Genomic DNA, 22,314 nt, shown 5'->3' with positions numbered 1-22,314 from the left:
CATGTTCATACAGCACAGACTGCATGTGGCCATTGTATAAATATTTACAAAGAGTTTTAATACCATTTTCCACCATGAAAGTTTTTTACAATCATAAATTTATAAAAAGATTTAGGCCTTGCCGGCCTTATTCCTTACCATACAGACTGCTTCTAGAAGAGACCTTGATACATACTAGGTACTCAATGAATATTAACCAAATGAATAAATCATCTTTGTAGTTACAAAAACATACTTAATGCCTATTAAAATATTTATGAGAAGCCAACTTCTAGGACAATACCAAGAGAAAGAAGCTCTCAGGCACAGGACTTGAAAGCCAGGAGACATGAACCTCCTGATCAAAGAGAATTATCTAACTATCAAAGCTTCTTCACGAACGTTCATTTTCTTCATTGACTGAGTGGTAGGAATAACTGGATTTTTTCCAGGATATTGTGAGAATGCATGTAATTTACTAAATTTATGAATTCATTTCAAAGTAGGTGACCAAGTTGCAACAAACAAAAAACCATTATAACCAGAATCACTACTTTGCATCAACTCCAGCACAGAGTAAACCCCAATTTGTGACTCAGGTGTCCCCTTGACTTAGGATGATTAACCAAATCAAAATGAAACTTTTGGTTCCTGATTCATCTGGTTACCAAAAGCAGACACTTCCTAAATCACCAGATTGTTCTATGGCATCCAATTTCCACAAAACAAAATGCCAATTTGGTCGAGCAATATGGTTCTTTGATATTTCTTTCTTTAAATAATATACTTCATTCACACTGGTATACTAACATGTGGTTTTACAAGAGCTGCCAAGCATGCAAGATATTCCTTTTAAAAGTCTTTAAAACTGTTTTTATTAGAAACAGGAAGTCACATTGGGTCAAGAGAAAGCAAACCCAAACCTTCACAGTATCCAAGTTCAGCCTATAACACTAAATATGAAAGGCTCATAGAGTCCTGAGAATGTCACAACATAATATTTAATTTTTTTTAATGCTGTGAATTAAAGGTCAGCTTTTCTAATTACTTAAGACATGTTAAGAATTCAAAACATAATGATCAAAGCAACCATAATCTTATCTAGAACACATAAAAGTTCTATGAAAAACAGCATTGACATTCTACTCATTCTTTGTGCACACCCGATTCCCCAGATATATAGGCTTCCACTATTATGCCCACTAAGAGTCCCCATCTGCATTCATTAATCATCAAGAGGAATGGGAAAAACTGAAGCTATAAATCAGATCACAGTGCATTTACATAAACACTATGCCTATCCATTACATGATAGCCCAGATTAAAACATAATTACGAATGATTTCAGTTCTAAGAATTGGCCCTGTTCCTTATATACAAACATCTGTGAAAATCACAAAATCATTTCATCATACAGCCTTAAATAACTGCAAATGAGAATGGAAGAAAGGGAAGGACAGGATAGGAATGGGGAAAAAAGCAAGGAAGTGTGAATCTGTTACAAAGCCATATACAATCATTGATGCTAAAAGTTACACAGGATTTTAATGGTAGTTATTGGCAAAACTTCTTCATTACCCCCCAACAGCCTCTTCTTAAGTTATCTCCAAGGTCAGAGTATTCATCATTTACCATCTTTCTGATAGTATTAATATCAGAAAGGTGTTTTACATGGAGGGGAAATAGCATCCTGGCTTTCCCATTACCATACTTTTCATCACATTTTCATTAAACTGCTTGCTTAATTGTCTGGATCTTCTAATAAATCGCAACTTCATGAAGTCAGGAACTGAATCCATCTTGTTTACTAGTATATCTTTGGCAACTTTGGGAATGAGTTACAGTAGATACTAAATATTTGTTATATGAATAAATGAGTCGGTGAATAAATGAGACTTACTTCCCAAATAACTTTCCCTTTTTAGTCCCAGTTCTTTCTTCTGGAATGATGTAGACTAAGTTTTCTTATTCTGGGATGAATGAAGCTATTTCTCTCTAATTCTTTTCCGTAGGGATATTTATCAAGGAGCTCAACATCCTTTCATACACCTCAACTGTCAACATGCCCCTTACACATGATCCTAGAAACTACCCACATGAGTCCAGATGTGTTCTCCAACGAATCCTCCCTAGAGGACCCTTCCCCACTTCTCTCTAATACTAAGCTTACAGTTAGTTATGTGTCCTAAAATCATGGCAGCTTCCATGGCAGACAGGCCCACCTTTGACTCTCATTGGGTTTATAGCTAACCAACAATTCCAGGTCCTTTCCGTGTGTACTATCAGTACAGGTAGTCCCTCCCACCCACCACTGGGGCAGTTAACTTTTACAACCTAAGACAGGAATTTACAACTGAATAGGGATAAATACAAAGATCAACCTTTGGCCTCTGAGCAGAAATTATCTAAAAACCATCCATTCCATCCTTAGCTAGTTCATTTAAGAGACCCTGCCATGATCAGTGCCCATTTTAATCACTCACACACAGTATTTTCTAAATTTGGCTAATTGGCTGGATTGTGTGCGGAGTTAAAATCATCACCATCTTCATCATCATAATACAACAACATAATACAACAACAACAAGTTTCTTTGGTCCACATCTACAGAACCAAATTTCTGGGGATCAGGACCAAGAATCTATATTTTTAAAAAAATCTCTCAGGGCATCTGGGTGGCCCAGTCAGTTAAACGTCTGACTCTTGTTTCTACTCAGGCCACCATCTCACGGTTTGTGAGTTCAAGCCCCACACTGGGCTCTGTGCTGATGCTGACAGCACAGAGCTTGCTTGAGATTCTCTCTCTCCTCCCTCTCTGCTCCTCCCCCCGCCCAACTCTTTAGTTCTCTCTCTCAAAATAAATGAATAAACTTAAAAAAAAAAAAACTCTCACCTTCCTTAAATGGATCAGGAGTACCTATTCTTCACTCTCATAGTAGTCTAGGCTACCCTCCGTCAATAAAACTTATCTCACTCCATCATAATTTTTTACTTATATATAGGTCTCTAATGCTATAAATTATAAGTCCCAAGAGAGTCTGTCCATCTGTTTTGCTCACCATAATATGCCCAACTTTAAGCATTAGGCCTCAAATGTGAAAGGTGCTAAATAATTATTAATTGAGTAGATGACTGGATGACTTTTTGAATCACCGAAAAAGTCAATGATGTTATTTTTGGTATGTCAAAATTAACTGGAACCAACAAACAGTTGCCTAAAAGTAGATGTAAGGAAGGGTGGGAAACATTTCCCATCCAGATGTGTTTCTGAAAATTATCAAAAATACCAAATCCTGAAAAGGGCCAAGATAGCCTGTTCTGAATAACTATATCTCGTATAGCCCCTTCCAACCCAATATATCAGTGTACTTTTCAGTGGGCTGTATTTATTCTCCTCATGTCCAAATCAGGCAATTACAGATCTAGCCCAAAATGCTCAATCTGTCACTGAAACTCAACTATCATAAAACCCATTATCCTTCATATCTTCTCTTCAAAAGATCTTAACTGTAAGTTATTTGTTCATTCTAATTCATAAGAAAAAAAATTACTAAACTATTAGACCTTTCAAGATATCTCTGTAAGGAGATTTCAATAGCTACTTTGAATGATTTTACATATAAATGTGAATCAAAAATATATGTGAACTAAATTTTAATTGGATATATATATCCCCCTAGAGAAATCTTGCAAACATGCATCTGAAGATATGTACAAATGTGTTTGAGGCAGCATTGTTTGTGATAGCAAAAAGTGGAGAAAAACATGTCCATCAACAGTAGCATGGATAAATAAATTATGACTAAATGAACAATTTCATACAATAGATAACCTATTTTAAAAGTGAATAAACTGCAGCTGTATGCAACAACATTGAAAATCTCAAAGACATAAAGTTGAGCTTAAGAAAAAGCAAGTCCCAAACTAATAAATGCCATATATCTATACAAATGGAAATATCCATTTGTATAGAAGGCATAAATAGGCAATACTAAACAACAGATATTTGAGAAACATGCATGGGGTATAAGTAAATTATTGTATAAAAATACATGCTATCAAATCTTTTTAAAGATTTCCAACAGAAAGCAAATTATTCTTTGATCTCCAGTCCCTTGTTATTCCAACTGCAAAGAAAATGCCACATAATGGGTAAAATACATTAGTCATGTGAGTAAAGGGAAATCTCGCAAAAGTGGAGTAGGGAGGATAGGAAGGAGGATAGGAAGGGGACACTCAAGGTCAATTACACGAAGAATTGTCAATTATAGACCCCAACATAAAATCATCAACAGGAAGAATCATCAGTTACAGGCCCCAGCAAGGAAAGACACTGCATCTCCTGTAAGAAATCAACTACCCTTCAACTCAGCTAATGAGAAACCATCATCACCCTGGATTCATACTTTTCTCCACTGGACTTTCATCAAGACAACCCCTCCCAACTTCCTCCTCCTTCTCCATAAAATAATGGTCCTCCTCTTCATTTGTTGGACTTGCCTAGGGCTCTGCCACAGCTTGCATGATCCAAATCTCAATTCTCAAATAAACTCAATTTTGCTGATAATTGTCTTAATTTTTAAAGTTAATAGTCACTATCTTTTTCCTTTAGAAACCATGAAAGAAACTATTCCTAGTTTGAAACTTAGTAAAATAAGTATTTTATTTTCCTGATATTTGCCTACCACATATATCTGATCCTTATACCACTAAGTGATACAGTTCATTTCTAATGAAATGACTCTGAAGCACATTTAAACAAAATGAATTTAGGGGGGAAAGAGGAAGTGGGGAATCCACAATGGATGTTATTTTAAATGTTTACTAAGAATGGGGGTTAGGATTGTGGCTAGGTTCATAAGCATGATGGAATTGCCCTTAAAGTACTTGGAGAACTTTACCACAAATAACTTTATCCCCAACTCTGGATTCACTTTGCTGGCCATATCAATTTCTCTCTTAAATTATGTAATCCTCTGGCTTCTTACCTAAACTGTGCCTCCTTCCCACGCCTTCCCACCACCAGCCATCACCACAGCCCCCTAATGCCAGCACATATTCACCTGCCTCTTTCACCTTCATTTAGAAGCAGCACTAGAACACAAGGGGATTAAAAAAAAAAAAAAACAACTAAGTTTTAATACTTGGTCTGCCAGTACAAAAGCAGCTGTGTTTACACTGGTCATTTAACCTCTCTGGGCCTTACTTTTTAAATGGAGCAGTTGTGACCTCACAAGTTCCTTCCATTCCTGTAGCTTTTTCATTCCTCCTATTTTGTAACTAGGTTTGGCTTGCGGTATCATTCTTCAATAGCAAATTCTGCCATGTTTAATGTTTTACAAACTGCAATGTGAACACTTAGCTGTTTAGTATCAATTTTTTTAAGTTTATGCATTATTTTCTCATTCCAAGCAAAGTACCAGTATGCAATCTTGTTCTGTTCACTCATTGTCTTAGAACATGGTATTGTAAACTCTTTTCTTTTTTTTTTGGGGGGGGGGGGGGGAAGGAGACAGAGCAGGGGAGGGGGAGAGAGAGAGAATCCCAAGCAGGCTCTGCCCAACATGAGGTTGGATCTCACAAACCATGAGATCATGACCTGAGCAGATATCAAGAGTCCAACACTTAAGGGGCGCCTGGGTGGCGCGGTCGGTTAGGCGTCCGACTTCAGCCAGGTCACGATCTCGCGGTCCGTGAGTTCGAGCCCCGCGTCGGGCTCTGGGCTGATGGCTCGGAGCCTGGAGCCTGTTTCCGATTCTGTGTGTCCCTCTCTCTCTGCCCCTCCCCCGTTCATGCTCTGTCTCTCTCTGTCCCAAAAATAAATAAAAAACGTTGAAAAAAAAAAAAAAATTAAAAAAAGAGTCCAACACTTAAACAACTGAGCCATATCATACTGGGCTCGGTATCATCAAATCTTAAGACCTTATCATTAGTAATATGGACATTTTTTACTTACAGTACTCAAGTTGCTCAAGTAAGGAACCAACCTATTCTTGTTTGTATGCCTATTAATTTGTCTCATAAATCAGGGAAACTGAAAAGGAAATTCTACAAATGTCTAATACCTTATATCTGATAGGTCCTGCGGACTTATCCCTGCACAAAGCCATAAACAATTAAAATCATGCAAAGAGGGGAAAAAAACATTGCCAAAACTTTCTGCCAAAAAGTGTTCTACCTGGGGACACCTGAGTCAGTTAAGCATCTGACTTCTGCTCAGGTCATGATCTTGTTACAGAACCTGGCCTGGATCACCCAGCAGAAGAACTAAGGGCACTGGGACATCTTGGAAGTCAGGAGGTTTATTTCACACCGGCAGGCTCCAAGGAGATCGCTCTCCAGAGTTCTGAGCCCCGGAGCGTAAGCATGGGGGACAATTTATAGTCTGTTACTTCTGCATTAGTGGCAATTTGGGGCACATGGCAAGCGGGGCAGGAAGAAGAACCTGGAAGGAGAATCTTCAGGCGGCGACTGGAATTTCCTTATCAGTCCCATCGGCCATCTTATAACATAATTTTTCCCTATCAATTTCAAGGTTCATGAGTTTGAACCCTACATTGGGCTCTCTGCTGTTGGCGCAGGGCCCACTTAGGATCCTCTGTCTCCCTCTCTCTGCATCCTCTCTGCACTGTCTGTCTCTCTCAAAAATAAATATTTTTCAAAAAGTGTTCTACCTTGTAAATGCAAAACATATGCAACATACCAAATGCACTCACAGCTATATTCCTATTTTGCCTGTCTATGATGACAAGAACTGATTTTACCTTTGTTTGCCATTTGAAATGTGAGGTTGCTAAAAATTAAACCAAGAAAATTTAACATTGTCTTCCCCTTTTATTTATTTTCCCCTTTTAGAGGGCTTACTACAATAACATTTTCTACTGACACAAATATTTTAAGAATGTTTAATTTTATATAGCAATGTTTCCATCATACATAGGTTTGTTGCTGCTGATATTTCTAAAACTGGTTCCTTCCAAAGTTGAAATTGTGCTTGCTCTTACGTCTTTAAAATGTTTACAGTTATTTTTCCATGAAAGATTAAGTCAAACTAAATCACATATAAATTATAGCATAAACACTAAATTTTGAAGTACTACTGCATGGAAACCCTAAAAAGCACATGGAAAACCCTAAAAAGCACATGGAAACCTTGTGCTTAAATTTTTTGATCAGTGCCATCACAGCCTGAGTGGCTTACAGACCTTTTAAAAAGGTATCATGTGGACTTCAAAGGCAATAATGTCTTGCACATATTAACCTTTTTTAGAAATCACTGCAAGAAGCCATCATTTTCAGAGTATAGATGGCTGATGAAATGGGGGTGGGGGAGAGAATGGGGAAATACTAGGTTACACGTTGCCTTTCAAAGAGAAACATGTGTATCTAACTGACCAAGATTTCAGAAAGGATTTCTCCATATATTTTGAAAGCTTAAAGCCCTAATCCAGCAAAGAAAGAAATCATGACTTTTTCTTTTCAGATCTTCCTTCTGCATCTAATAAGTTCCTTTTCTTGATCCTCTCTACCCTGCCTCCGTGCCCTGTTCGAATTCAGTAATATCATCAGTCAGTTTATGCAGCATTTTCTCCTAGTCTGCCTATTACTGTTCTCATAGAAATCAAAGCATTTGCAAAATGCCTTTCTCAGGATATGGATGAGCATCTCTACCAATTGAGGTCAATTATTTAGTGATGCTGAGTTGACCTTAATACTATCAGTTCTCAATCATCTGCCAAGAGCTAGAAAATCATTGGCACTGATAAAAGTGGCTCATGAGGCAAAATTCAGGTCCAGATGTTTACTTTTACCAGATTGGCATTCCTTTCTGAGTTTTTGCCACCTGGTTTGTCCAGAGTTTATAGTTGTTATACTGCAGATTAAATTCAAAGAAATATTTTTAAATATTTTAAAATATGATTCAAATCAAATATTTTAAAAATCACTAATAAGACAAGGCAAAAATTGCTATACATGCATCAGCAAAAACAATAGGTATTATAATTATCAACTAAAAAATAGAAGATAACTATTATGAATATTTTAAAACAAAAAGATATTTAAAAAGAGGGAGAGAAAAGAGTAAGGGCAATCAAAAATGACTAGACAGATCTGATAGAAAATGTCTAAAAATGAAGCATGGGGCACCTGGGTGGCTCAGTAGGCTAAGTGTCCGACTTTGGCTCAGGTCATTCTCTCATGGTTCATGAGTTCGAGCCCCGCATCAGGCTCTGTGCTGACAGCTCAGAGCCTGGAGCCTGCTTCAGATTCTGTGTCTCCCTCTCTCTCTGCTCCTTCCCTACTCGTGCTCTGTTTCTCTTTCTCTCTCAAAAGTAAATAAGCGTTAAAAAAAAGTTTTTTAATGAAGCATAATTGTTGAAATAAGTAGGTGAGTTTAAAACAGTAAATTAGACACAGCCAATGAATAACCTGGAAGACTGGAAGATAAATCATAAGAATCGCTCAAAATGAAACTGAGGGCAAGATGGACAGAGAAGGTATGAAAGAGGGGTTAAGAAACATAAAAGGTAGGATGAGAAGCTTACCATGCATATATAATTCACATCCGGGAAGGAGAGGCTATAGAGAATGAAAGGGAAGCAATATTCAAGGAGACAATGGCTGAGAAAACGTCCAGAGCTAGTCAAAGATATGAATCCACAGATACAGAAAACACAACCTGTTAGCCTGCAAGCTTCTCAGAATCTACACTACAAGCCAGAAGACTTGAATCATTTCTTCAAATGCTATGAGAAAATTTAGCCCTCAAGTTAAAACTGTGTGTATCCATGGGCATCTGGGTGGTTCAGTCAGTTGAGCATGTGACTTCAGCTCAGGTCATGATCTCATGGTTCATGAGTTTGAGTCCCTCATCGGGCTCTGTGCTGAAATCTCAGAGTCTGGAGCCTACTTCAGGTGCTGTGTCTCCCTCTCTCTCTGCTCCTCCCCTGCTCATGCTCTGTCTCTCTCCCTCTCTTGAAAATAAATAAAACCTAAAAAAAACAAAACAAAAAACTGTGTGTATCCAGCAAAGTTAACTTTTGAGAACAAGGGTAATATCAAAACATTATTATATAGACAAAAACTAAGAATTTACTACTAACAGACTTTCACTTAAAAAGCTATTGGGTTTATACTTCAGGGAGAAGGAATATTGTCTTATTAAAAAAAAAATACAACTCATTAGAAGAAATAAAGAAAAAACTGTTAAACATGAACAAATCTAAACAAAAATCATTGTATAAGAGAATAATAATGACCAACATGTGAGTTTAAAAAAGAACAGCACTAAAATACTGAACAACTGCATATAAGCAGAAAGCAAGTGATCAAAATTGAAAAGTCAGTCCCATGGTTCCGAATTGTACACAGTTAAAAGTTAAAATGTCAATTAACTTTACACTTCCTTAATTATGTATAATTTTTAAAAATAAAAACTACTGAAACAACAGAAACAGAGCACATAAATAGAAGGAATAGAAAGGGAAGAATGGAATAAAAAGAAAAATAAGCAAAACTTCAATCCATCCCAAAAAATTAAGAAAAGGAAAAATCAGGGAAAAGTTGTGATTAATACAAGGCACAAAGTAAGAGTGTAGAAATAAGTCAACAATAATCATAATAAATTTAAAACTTTAACTTATTGTTTAAAAGTCAGATATTCCCCCCAAAAAGCAGATTTTCAGATTGGATGGAAAAAATCCAACCATATCCTACATAATTATAAGAGTCATCCTAAAACATAAGGATAGAAAAAGACATAACAGAAAAATGCTAATCAAAAGAAAGCTATGGTCACAGTGATGCCATCGGAAAAATAGAATTTAAAAAAAGCATTATTCAGGATAAATAGGGACATTAGATAATGGTTTCAGTTTGCTAAGAAGGTATAACAATTCTAAATTTATATGTAATTGCCTCAAATTATATAAAACAAAATTTATAGACTACAGGGAACAATTAACAAAGACATTATTATAAGTGAGAGATTTCAACACACTTCTCAATTACTGATAGGGCAAACAGACAAAATTTGGTAAGAATACATGCCTTGAAACTGATAAATAACAAGCCAATCTAATGGGCATATATAAAACATATCCACTACTCGTGGAAATATATAAAACTCAGTAACTGAAGTATTTTCTTTTAAAAATATATGGAACATTATTATACCAGGTCCCTCAACTGTTTTAATATTACTATATATAGTTTTCTTATTTCTCCTGTATTTCTAAAATACACCCTAAATTTACAGGTTTTTAAAAATATTATTCTCTTGGTTCATACCGCACTTATGTTTAGCTAAAAATCCATACTCACCCATCCTCCAGAGGCTTGGGGTCTCCTTCTACTGTCCCACCACATTTGATATGCACCCTTTCAAGCGGATATCTATTGCTATAAACAATGAGCTCTTCGAGGATTACAGGAATATATACTTTTAAGTTTGTTTGTTTGTTTGTTTGTTTGTTTGTTTGTTTGTTTAAGTAATCTCCACCCAACATGAGGCTCAAACTCATGACCCCGAGATCAAGAGTTGCATGCTCCAGGGGCGCCTGGGTGTCGCATCGGTTAAGCGTCCGACTTCAGCCAGGTCACGATCTCACGGTCCGTGAGTTCGAGCCCCGCGTCAGGCTCTGAGCTGATGGCTCGGAGCCTGGAGCCTGTTTCCGATTCTGTGTCTCCCTCTCTCTCTGCCCCTCCCCCGTTCATGCTCTGTCTCTCTCTGTCCCAAAAATAAATTAAAAACGTTGAAAAAAAAAATTAAAAAAAAAAAAAAAAAGAGTTGCATGCTCCACTTACTAAGCTAGCCAGGCACCCATGCAGTAGATTTTTAATCTTTATATCCTCAATACTAGCACAGGGACTAGCATGTAGTCAGTACACAAAAAAACAATTGAATGAATGAATGGATACTTTAATGAATCAAGCAGGTGAAAAAACCAAATTGCAAAAGATGAAATGAGGCTGATGATAATATAGCAGAAAGATCACAGAGAGGAAAGATGAAATAAATATGTGATGATACAACTAACTGTTTATCCTTGGCTCACCCCCTCAGAAAATCATAAAGTAACATTTAATTATACATTCTAAAAGTGGATGGCTAAAAGAGACCTAAAAAGTAAGCCAATTAGTAAGAACTCCTAAGCAAAACATAAGAACATAAGTAAGCCAAAAGTATTTCCTTGGAAATCTTCAGAGCGCAATTCAATTGGTGATTAAGCTTTACTGCTGTAAGGACATGCCTCTTCCCTGTTCCTTTACGTATGCCACCTTCTCCAAAAGGAGAGGACTATGAGATCCAACTACCATTTCCTGGCTAATCACACATAAAAGAGAAATATACCTAGGAAGAAACAGTTGGCAAGAGAAGTTCCCTGGCCGGAAAAACCTCTGGCAACTGTAAACCAATTCCCACAATGATTCCGGCATGAGAAACTAGATTTTTTTTTCCAGAAAGTTGGAGAGTATAACAATTACCTTGTTAAAATTACCAGCACATGACTCTTGTTTTGAGTCAATAAGGAACCAGTACATTTCTAAGAACTACCAGAAAAGGGAAGAGTTCAAAACTCTTAAAAAAAAAAAAAAAAAAACTCCCAGAGACATAGCTTCCAACATTTCATTAATGGTAGCTAAATGTGAATAAATATGAGTTTTTAAAAAAACACAGATGTCATTTGATTTTTTTTTTAAGTTTATTTATTTTGAGAGGGAGAAAGAGCACACCAGTGGGGGAGAGGCAAAGAGAGAGAGAGGGAGAGAAAGAGAGAGAGACAGAGTCCCAAACAAGCTCCTAGATGTTAGCACAGAGTGTGATGTGGGGCTCAACCCCAAGAACCGTGAGATCATGACATGGGCTGAAATGAAGAGTTGGAAACTGAACTGACTGAGCCACCCAGGTGCCCCAAAACACAGATGTCATTTTAAAACACTTATAATTAGTATGGATGGAATCAATGGATATAAGACTCTCTTTTAAGCCATTTCTGTGCAGGAAGAAAATAATCCTAGACTTACATGTGTTACTGGCAAGGGTCTAATTGTGGCTGAAATGATAGATAACCCCTCTTCTGGAGTGTTTTAATTAAAAGGCAGAGACTCAGTGGGAGAGAGTAAATGAATCCTTAACCTGAAAATAATGAAGCAACCCACAGGACCTCTGAAAGCAGAACCAACTGAGGACAAAATCAAAGGTAAACAAAAACTAGCAGAAAAGTCTGATAGCCAGAAAAAAAGTTATACATACATGCATTGTTAAATTATTTACCTTGTTTCCAGGTTAGACCAAAAAAAAAAAAAATCCAATCCCTGGAGGCAAAAATAGTAGTACTCTTAAGTTAAAATTTGTACAGTAAATTATATTCTTTTTAATATTTTTTAACATTTGTTTATTATTGAGAGACAGAGAGACACAGAGCATGAGCAGTGGAGGGGCCGAGAGATGGAGATAACACAAAGTCCAAAGCAGGCTCCAGGCTCCGAGTTGTCAGCACAGAGCCCGACGCGGGGGCTCGAACTCACAAACGGTGAGATCATGACCTGAGCCGAAGTCGGGCTCAACTGACTGAGCCATCCAGGTGCCCCAATAAATTATATTTTTAAAACAATTGTAATCAATCCTAGGCAATGAACTTATCTCTAAATACAAGTATATTTTTAACTCTAATACTAATTCTTCAGACAGCGATCATCATAACCACAAATGAAAGTTCCCAGAGACATATTGACTTCTGCTGGAACAGGACAAAAATTGGGTAATGATAAATTTAACAATGTATGTTTTCTTTTGAGATTCTACTATCACAGTTATATCTATTTCATACCATGTGATGTTGGAAAGTTATTCCTCTGGCCTAATTATAAAATAGATAATATTAGTATTAATTTCATAGAATTGATTTGAAAATTAACTGAGCTGATAATGCAAAATACCTGGTACAAAGTTAACATTTAATAAAGGTTAGCAATCATCATCATCATCATCATCATCATCATCACCATTAACGATATTTACTATAAACATCCAGCACAGAGTATACGCTCAATAATTATTTGCTTTCATCATCATTACTATTTATTATTACCACCAACTGTTGAAAGAAGTTCACCAGTAATCACTTCAGAAAAAATTTATTTAAATCCCTTCATCAGGAAATCTATTCATTCATTCATTCTACAAATATTTAGTAGCTAGTACATGCCAAGCATTGTTCTGAGAGCAAACAAAACCAGCACTCTCACAGGGGGTAGTGGGGAGTGGACCAATAATAAACAATAAACAGTAACAAATACATAAATTTTATAATGTGCTAATGGATACATGTGATAGAAAAAGAGGAAAGGTAAAACATGCTAAAAGCCTTGAAGGACATGAGAGGGGCACCTGGGTGGCTCAGTCAGTTGAGCATCTGACTTCAGCTCAGGTCATGATCTCGTTGTTCATTAGTTCGAGCCCCGTGTTGGGCTCTTGGCTGACAGCTCAGACCCTGGAGCCTACTTCAGATTCTGTGTCTCCCTCTCTCTCTCTGCCCCTCCCCTGCTCTCTCTCTCTCTCTCTCTCTCTCTCTCTCAAAAATAAACACTAAAAGAAAAAAAAAAGACACGAGGAAGGTATCTAGGAGAACAGCATTCCAGGCAGAGGGAGCAGCCAGTTCACACCTTCCAGTGGGAGCATGTTTGGGGTGTTCAAGGGCTGCAAGGAAGACAATGTGGCTGATGGCCGTGAGGAGGAAAGTGAGCTATTGGAAAGGTCAGAAAGGCCAAGGAATGGAAGGCCAGTTCTCATAAGGCCTCCTACATCATGGTAAAGTCTCCAACTTTTTCTCCAAGTGACACAGAAGCCACTCGAAGGTTTGGGGCAGAGAAAGGCCAGTGTAATCTGACTTGATTCTGAAAAGATCTCACTGGTGGCTGAGTTGAGCACAGACTAGTAGGAATAAGGAAGATAGTAGGGAGCCCGCTTTAGAGACTAGCACAGCAATCCTGGTGAGAAAATTGAAGAGCCATAAATGTGTTTCATACAAACTATCAATACTCTGACTAAAAAGAACAGCAGGGAAATTCAAAAGAGATGTAAATAGCTATTCTCTCTTTAAGGCCTACCATATTGGTTTTACAGTGGAATTACACATGGTAATATAGTATTTGCCATAAATAAGGTGCAGTTAAGACCTTCAAAGCTAAAAAACTAGCAGCATCTGGCACAGAGCAAACACATAATTATTACTAATTTAATTCAGTAAATCTAAAATTTACCCAACTTCTTGTTATTCAAATATGATCTTTAATGGAAAAAATAACATAGACCTGTTGCTCATGAGGCACACTGTTACACATTAATTTATATTCACTCATCCTTTCATTAAACACATAAAACTGACCACTTACTGTGCGTCAGGTATCACACAAGATTCTAACCAAATCTAACTGAGACTTCAAGAAAAAAAAAAGGAAGAAAGTTGTGGAAGTATTCCCCAAAAAGTTCACATTTAGTTACTGAACATGAAAAACAGTCCAGGGTGAGAATCTGAGCATATTAGAGATCTAAGTTTCAAAAATTACCACTCTGTCAAGAAACTAATGGTCTCCTGCTTAGCATGGGTCCACAATGAACCAAACAAAAAAATTAAGAGCATTATGCCTTTATTTTTTTATTATGTTTTTTATTTATTTTGAGAGAGAGAGAGAAAGAGTGTGAGCAGGGAAGAGGCAGAGGCCAGAGGGAGAGACAGAATCTCAAGCAAGCTCCACACTGTCATCACATAGCCTGATACGGGGCTTGATCCCACCAACTGTGCCAAAATCAAGAGTCAAACCCTTACCTGATGGAGCCACCCAGGTGCCCCAAGGACATTATGCCTTTAAATATTAAGCCATCTTAATTTATCCTAATATGTCTTTAAGTTTTGAATGTATTTAAATCTTAAGTGATATTCTCAAACTTTCATGATAATCATCAAAAAAATATTCCTCTTCTTTTCAAAGAAAAAAATATATGAATTATTAGAAAACCAATTTTGAATGAAATACATAGTAAAGAATACTTGAAATTGTAGTCACTTGGAATCTTGGTCATTGATATTGAATGCTTTCTCCTGTAATAAAATATTTAGAAAACTATTTCAATGATACCTGTACATTTCAAAGTATGTCCTTCCTACTCAAAGTCAACCTGCACTGGTGCCATTTATGAGCCCTGCCAAGCACAGTATGCCCAGTCCATACTAATGTCCTGCTGGAGGGACCACAGGGAAAGTGAAAAGCCAAAGCCAGACTTGATATCACATCTGGTAAATCCAAATTCAACCTCTGCAGTCTGAAGAAAGCAGCCTTATGATAGGTTTCACTAGATTCCTATTATGCTCTCCTAGTTTTTTCCTCCTTTTACACAAATGTTGGTATTTATTCTCTTAATTATCAAAAATTCTGCAAGAGAAGTGCTTGCAGAAGCAATTCCTTTGAGGGCTTAAGTGTCTTCGATGATAACATCCAGAAAACCAGCTGCTCAGTAAAAGACACTCAATGAACCACTGACATCCTAAGACCACAATATCCACCTTAAATTAAACTATCATATATGAAGTGTGCCTTAGACATCTGTTATGTTTTATTCTGCCTCTTAACCTTTTAGAAACTTCCCTTTCCCACCTAGTAATTCTTAACATGGTACAGTTAAGTAACAATGGGATCCCTCTACAACCCAAGGGAGGGTATGAGACCTAGGGTATGAGACAGCCCCAGCAGGGCCAAAGTGCCTCTACAGAAGCAGATATGAACAATGAAAGGAAAAGGGAGGGTTCTACCTCCTTCTAAAATCAAGCATTATGAGAGAAAGTGTAGGCCTAGAATGGCCAGAAATCATTTTTCCTCACTATGAATGGAAAAAGTCTGCCAGGGGCGCCTGGGTGGCTCAGCCAGTTAAAAATCCAACTCTTGATTTCAGCTCAGGTCGTGTTCTCTCAGTTCCTGGGTTCCAGCCCTGCATTGAGCTCTGTGCTGACAGCATGGAGCTTGCTTGGGATTTTCTCTCCCTCTCTGCCCTTCCCCCACATGAGCTTACACTCTCTCTCTCTCTCTCAAAATAAATAAACTTGAAAGAAAGAAAAGAAAAAGTCTGCCAGAGAGTAAGTCCTACAAGAAGGGAAGAAGTTAAGAAAGAAAGATAAAATCCTGGTCTCCTCAATTGACTCCTTGGTCCCTTCAACTGAACACTTGGTCCCAGCTGAACCTGAAGCCAGACCCTCCTCGTGGACTCCCCGGTAATGCAAACCAAAAAGCTCCTATTGCACTTAAACTAAATGGGTTTATATCCCTTGCAAAAGAAGTAAATGAAGGTCTCATAGAGTACAGAACTGGTAAAGTATAAGCAACCAGAAAATCCAAATTATGTTAGCCACATACCAAATAAGTCCAAAATTTAAAATGTCCATTTTGTCACTGATTCATTCAACAAATATTCATTGATTTTGAGCCAGGCACTGTTTTGGGCACTGAGGAAATAACAGAGTGTTATACAAACCAAACGCAAAGCTTACAGTTTAATGTAAGAGCCATTATTGCACATTAGGACAAGGGCTGCCAAACTTGGGTCCAGCAATCCAACAGGTGATCTTCAGGGAGTCTTGAATGCCCTCAAACATGGGTAAACTCTTGTGTCTTTGTATACTCATTTAAAGTTGCAACATAGGGGCACCTGAGTGGCTCAGTCAGTACAGCATCTGACTTCAGCTCAGGTCATGATCTCACGGTTCATGAGTTCGAGCCCTGTATCAGGCTCTGTGCTGACAGCTCAGTGCCCGGAGCCTGCTTCAGATTCTGTGTTTTCCTCTCTCTCTGCCCCTGCCCGTCTCGTGCTCGCTCTCTCTCTCTCTCTCTCTCTCTCTCTCAAAAATAAACATTAGAGTTGCAACATAAATTTCCTCAGATTCTCAAAGTGACATACGATTCCCAAAAATTAAGGAAAACTCTTAGAACATAAGCATACCTTAGAGTCAAGATGTCTTGAAGTTTTTATGGAAATTCTCATCCTTTAACCTTACATAGTTTTGTTCAAAGAAGACACACATTATTTAACAGACATTTCCCAGAAATATCACTATCCTTTAAAATATATTATGAAGCTAACTCCTTTAATAATTCCTTTTTTCTATGGAAACAAAACTAATAGCTAATAGCTGACTGCCTTAACCCCTAATATGCTGGAGAGCATCTCAAATATTAGCACTTAAAGGGCTGAATAGAGAAGAGGATTTAGAGACTCTCCTATATATAACACATATAGTCTTATCTTCTTAGGATGCTGTTTGTGGTCAACATATAGTTCAGTGATTTTTTTAAAAATTAGTGGGAAGCAAAGAACTCCTCAAAAGGAGGATTTCCCCCTACCATGAAGTTTTAAAGGGCCCAGCTTACAAATGTTGCTATCAATAGCCAACTTTATTTTTTTTCCCTTAGCAATGTAATTTGAATTTGAAAGTTTCTATATTATAATTTAATAGAACTAAAGAGCAATCAAGTTGCAACATGCAAAATGTCAATAACTCTGAAAAGTCATAGGGGAAATTAATACGAAAAATCTTCTCTTGAAGTTATAATCTTCATCTTTAGAATTTTATTTTATTTTTTTTATTTTTTTTTTTAATTTATTTTTGGGACAGAGAGAGACATAGCATGAACGGGGGAGGGGCAGAGAGAGAGGGAGACACAGAATCGGAAACAGGCTCCAGGCTCCGAGCCATCAGCCCAGAGCCCGACGCGGGGCTCGAACTCACGGACCGCGAGATCGTGACCTGGCTGAAGTCGGACGCTTAACCGACTGCGCCACCCAGGCGCCCCTCATCTTTAGAATTTTAAATCAGAGGAAAATAATTTTATAAAGACAAGCTCAAGAGAAGAACAGATATAATATGTTTTCACTCATATGTGGATCCTGAGAAACTTAACAAAAGCATGGGGGAAGGGAAGGGGAAAAAAACTAGTTACAAACAGAGAAGGAGGGAGGCAAACCATAAGAGACTTTAAATACAGAGAACAAACTGAAGGTTGATGGGGAGGTGGGGGAGAGGGGAGGATGGGTGATGGGCATTGAGGAGGACACTTGTTGGGATGAGCACTGGGTGTTGTATATAAGTGATGAATCACAGGAATCTACCCCAAAAACCAAGAGCACACTTTACACACTGTATGTTAGCCAATTTGACAATAAATTATATTTTAAAACTAAGAATAAATAATAATATGAATGAAAAAAACAAAGACAAGCTCAAAAAAGCTATCATCTTCTACATTCTGCCCATCATTTGAATGGATGCGAGTATCTCAGTACCTACTTTCTAATTCCTTTTGAAGCATATATATAGGCTGTTTCACACTTGCTCTTCCTGGACCCAAAAGGAAAAGTATATCCTTTTCATCTGCAAAATGGATTTTTACTAAACTGATATTGATCAGATTCTTGTCTGGTTAAGAAAGAAAAGAAAAAAGAAAAGAAAAGAGGAGAAAAGAAAAACAGGAACCAGGGTCACTGCTTTCCCTTCCTTACTCAAAAATGGTCTTCTGAAGATGTTTAAACAGCAGTTGGCTCATTGTGACTATTTTCTCACAAAAACTTCCCCTAAGAATGTGATTTGGTAGCTTTTATTTTGTTGGCCTTTCCTACTCCTAGACTACCAAAAGCAGATTCCTTTTCAAGGCAAAACAACTTCTTTCTCAAGCTCCCGCCATTTTGGTGAGTGAAACTAAAGACCAAGTAATCAAATGTCCGCAATGATTTTTTTTTATCCTGCCCAGATATTCACTGATTCATATTTACCATGTACCCACTACCTTCACTCTTCAACAAAAGGTATATCCCTGGGGATACACAATCTCATGTGTATTTTGGTAAGACTTTACATTTTGGTAAATGCTCTTCTATAATGTTGAGCTTTAAACTTACCCAAAATATTTTTTAGGTTGTCTTTTTGAGGAACTGTGTTTAGGGTCCAATTATCTTGTCAAACTGATGGTTTCCAACCAAACTCCTAATCAAGAAGAAAAAGACAAACCTCCAGGGTCAACCTAACTTACGGGACATGCTATAAGGAACACATGTAGATTTAGTAATATACTCACTCTCTCCCACAAACCAATACAAGCTTTCAGCTTTTCATTTTTAAACCTCTTCTAAATTTGCACATTAAGTCATAATGCTGTACGTAATAACAAATTACATGAAAAAAATAAATACATCCATTAGGAGACAAACAATTCTTCAACTGTGTGTTGTTGCTGGGTTGTACACAGAGGGCTTTGTCACTGAGAGGCCACATCCATGCAGGATGGTGTCATCTCCTGCTAGGATAAGAAGAAATTATCCTAAATCATAAAGAATAAAAAACCTTCATGGTCTCACTTAGCCTGTCAGAAGAAGGTCTGTGAAAGGCACAGGATTCACTCTGAACCGAGATTTAGTATTACCAAAAGAACCCCTGTTCCTTTTTTAGTTTCCTCTCACGAAGAAATTTTTATGGATAGTCCCTACAGTAAATGGTCTCCAGAAATCCTTAGAGCTTTCTTTCCCCCACGGTGTCCTATATTTCAACTTTAAATTAGTGAAATGACATCTCTTTGGTCACTTGCTTTATTCAATATTCTAAACCACTGAGTTCTCTCTAAATGTAAGAGAGCCGGAACGCCATTTTCCCCTTGTCCACCCTCTTTAATTCTCCCCTTCTCCAAGCACAGCACCAAGGGATGTTCAGTCTTCCCTTCCTTTCATACACCAATCAAAAGCCTCTTCCATGACTGGAAAAACATCTAAATTCCAACAACTTGGCAGTGCTGGGGCTGTTACTAGGCCAGACTCATTAGCATTCCAAACATGGCCTGAAGAACCAACTGCTAAGTAGCAAAAGTTTTCTTTAAAGAGCTTGGAATTTAAAAACAGGAAAAGAAAGGATGTGATAGGAAGCGTTTTATTTTCCCTCCTTCAATATTACATTGCTTTTAATTTATGGATACTTTAATTTACACACATAATTAATTGTGTGGAAGTATTTCACCCTTTAAACTTCACTGAACGCTGGAGCTAGAAGAAACAGCTTGACCAAGTATTTTTTTTTTTAACAATCAGCAAACCCTAAATCCGCATCTGCTCGCCGTCTCTCATGTTTTGTTCAAAAAAAAAAAAAAAAAAGTATACCTTAATGACACTCCAAAAACCATGACTGTTGAATCATAGTCAGATGATGTTTGGAGTGTAGTTTTAAAACCACTGCCTAAAACAAGATATGTAATTATATATATGGCATATGTATATGGCATGTATACATACACATATTACATATATGTAATTATATATATATACACACACACATACACATATATAACTAAAATAAATTATTTCTCTTCTCTGAATATGTTCCTTCATCAATAAACACAAAATAAATCAAGAAAATACTAGGTTATGTAACTAACTCAACATTATTTTTTTTTTTATCACTCCTACAGGGGAAATGTTTTGTGTCTTTTTAAATTATAGCAAATCTGGAAAAAGAAGCCATTGATATTTAAATGTGTAATATGATTCAACTCAGTAAGTAGGTTTAGGTGATGTCCTTATGAGTTTATCATTTTTAAAAAATACAAAATTCTACTCTTGAAACCATTATTACATTATATGTTAACTAACTTGGGTTTAAATAAAATTTTAAGTAGATAAACAAATAAATAAATCAATCCAGCACCAGATGGCTTTTGTTTGGCTCAAAATAATAAATAAATAATAAATTGAAAAAAGTTTTAATACAAATTTTTAAAACATCTGGCATGTATCAGTATAGCTTTTCAAATATTCACACAGGTATAACATCATTTCGTACCCCACAAAGAACCACTGAGGAACAGAGAACAAGTATAATTAGTTCTCCTCATTTAAAGATGGAGAAGTAAATTCAGACATTAAATAATTTGCCCAAGTTCTCAGAACCTCTTCAAGGTAGAGTAGAATTCAAACCTAAGCATTTAAACAGCTCTTTCCAAAACACACATTGCCTTTAAAAGTTCATTGTCAAACATCTATTTAATGGTTTGACTCAACTTTGAAATTAAACATCATTTCTAGATAATTATATCATAACCAACCAGTTTCTTCAGGAGTTCAAAGTGGACCCCAATTTTAAATATTAAAATAGGAGGGAAAAAATGAGTTGAAGACACTAACTTTTAAGAGTTAGAAAATTTGGGGGGGGCACCTGGGTGGTTCCATCGGTTGAGCATCCAACTTCAGCTCAGGTCATGATCTCACAGTTTGTGAGTTTGAGTCCCATGTCGGGCTCTGTGCTGACAGCTCAGAGCCTGGAGCTTGCTTCGGATTCTGTGTCCCCCTTTCTCTGCCCCTCCCCTACTTGTGCTCTGTCTCTCTCCATCTCTCAAAAATAAATAAATAAATGTAAAAAAAAATTTTTTTTTAAGTTAGAAAATTTTACTGTGCTATTTCTGAAAAGATTACCCAAAGATCACATTTCAATATTACATATCAATTAAGAGCCATAATTCATATCTAGCTCTGGCACAAAATATATTGGTTTTACAGGAGAAATTTTTATTTGAAAGTATTTTAACAACAAAATTTTCTGATTTTTGAGATCTAAGCTAATGATTTTTCAATTTCAAACTCTGTATTTTATTTTTAAGTTTATTTTTATTTTTAGAGACAGAGAGAGCACAAGAGAGCAAGCACAAGTTGGGGAGGGGCAGAGAGAGTGGGAGAGAAAAAGGGAGAGAGGGAATCCCAAGCAGGCTCGGACAGGGGGCTCAAACTCACAAACCCATGAGATCATGACCTGAGCCAAAAATCAAGAGTCTGATGCTTAACCAACTAAGGCACCCAGGCACCCTTCAAAATTTGTATTTTAAATCCTGCCTATATTACACCCTGCTCTGTATACATCTCCACCATAATAATTAATGTGTGTATACATGACGTGCTGCAATTATTCCATAAAGCAGATAAGCTACTTGTACCTAAACAAATACTACCTACGTTAAAAGCAGATACACTCACAATAAAATTCACTTTAAGAAATAGAGATTCTGGAGCACCTGGGTGGCTCAGTCGGTTAAGCGGCCGACTTCGGCTCAGGTCATGATCTCACGGTTCGTGAGTTCGAGCCCCGCATCGGGCTCTGTGCTGACAGCTCAGAGCCTGGAGCCTGTTTCAGATTCTGTGTCTCCCTCTCTCTGACCCTCCCCCATTCATGCTCTGTCTCTCTCTGTCTCAAAAGTAAATAAATGTTAAAAAAAAAAAAATTTTTTTTAAAGAAAAAAGAAATAGAGATTCTAATG

At 37.1% G+C, this 22,314-nt stretch overlaps 1 protein-coding gene across 3 annotated transcripts in view; it reads right to left on the bottom strand.

Annotated features, from left to right (window-relative positions):
- Positions 1–22,314, bottom strand: part of ITPR2 (inositol 1,4,5-trisphosphate receptor type 2) — a 493,421-nt gene that overhangs the window by 454,486 nt on the left and 16,621 nt on the right. The window lies entirely within an intron of this gene.

This window comes from Neofelis nebulosa, chromosome 8 (assembly GCF_028018385.1).
Source record: "Neofelis nebulosa isolate mNeoNeb1 chromosome 8, mNeoNeb1.pri, whole genome shotgun sequence".
NCBI classification, from domain to species: domain Eukaryota; kingdom Metazoa; phylum Chordata; class Mammalia; order Carnivora; family Felidae; genus Neofelis; species Neofelis nebulosa.
The sequence above is the reverse complement of the archived record's forward strand: the minus strand, read 5'-3'. Positions and strand labels throughout refer to the sequence as shown.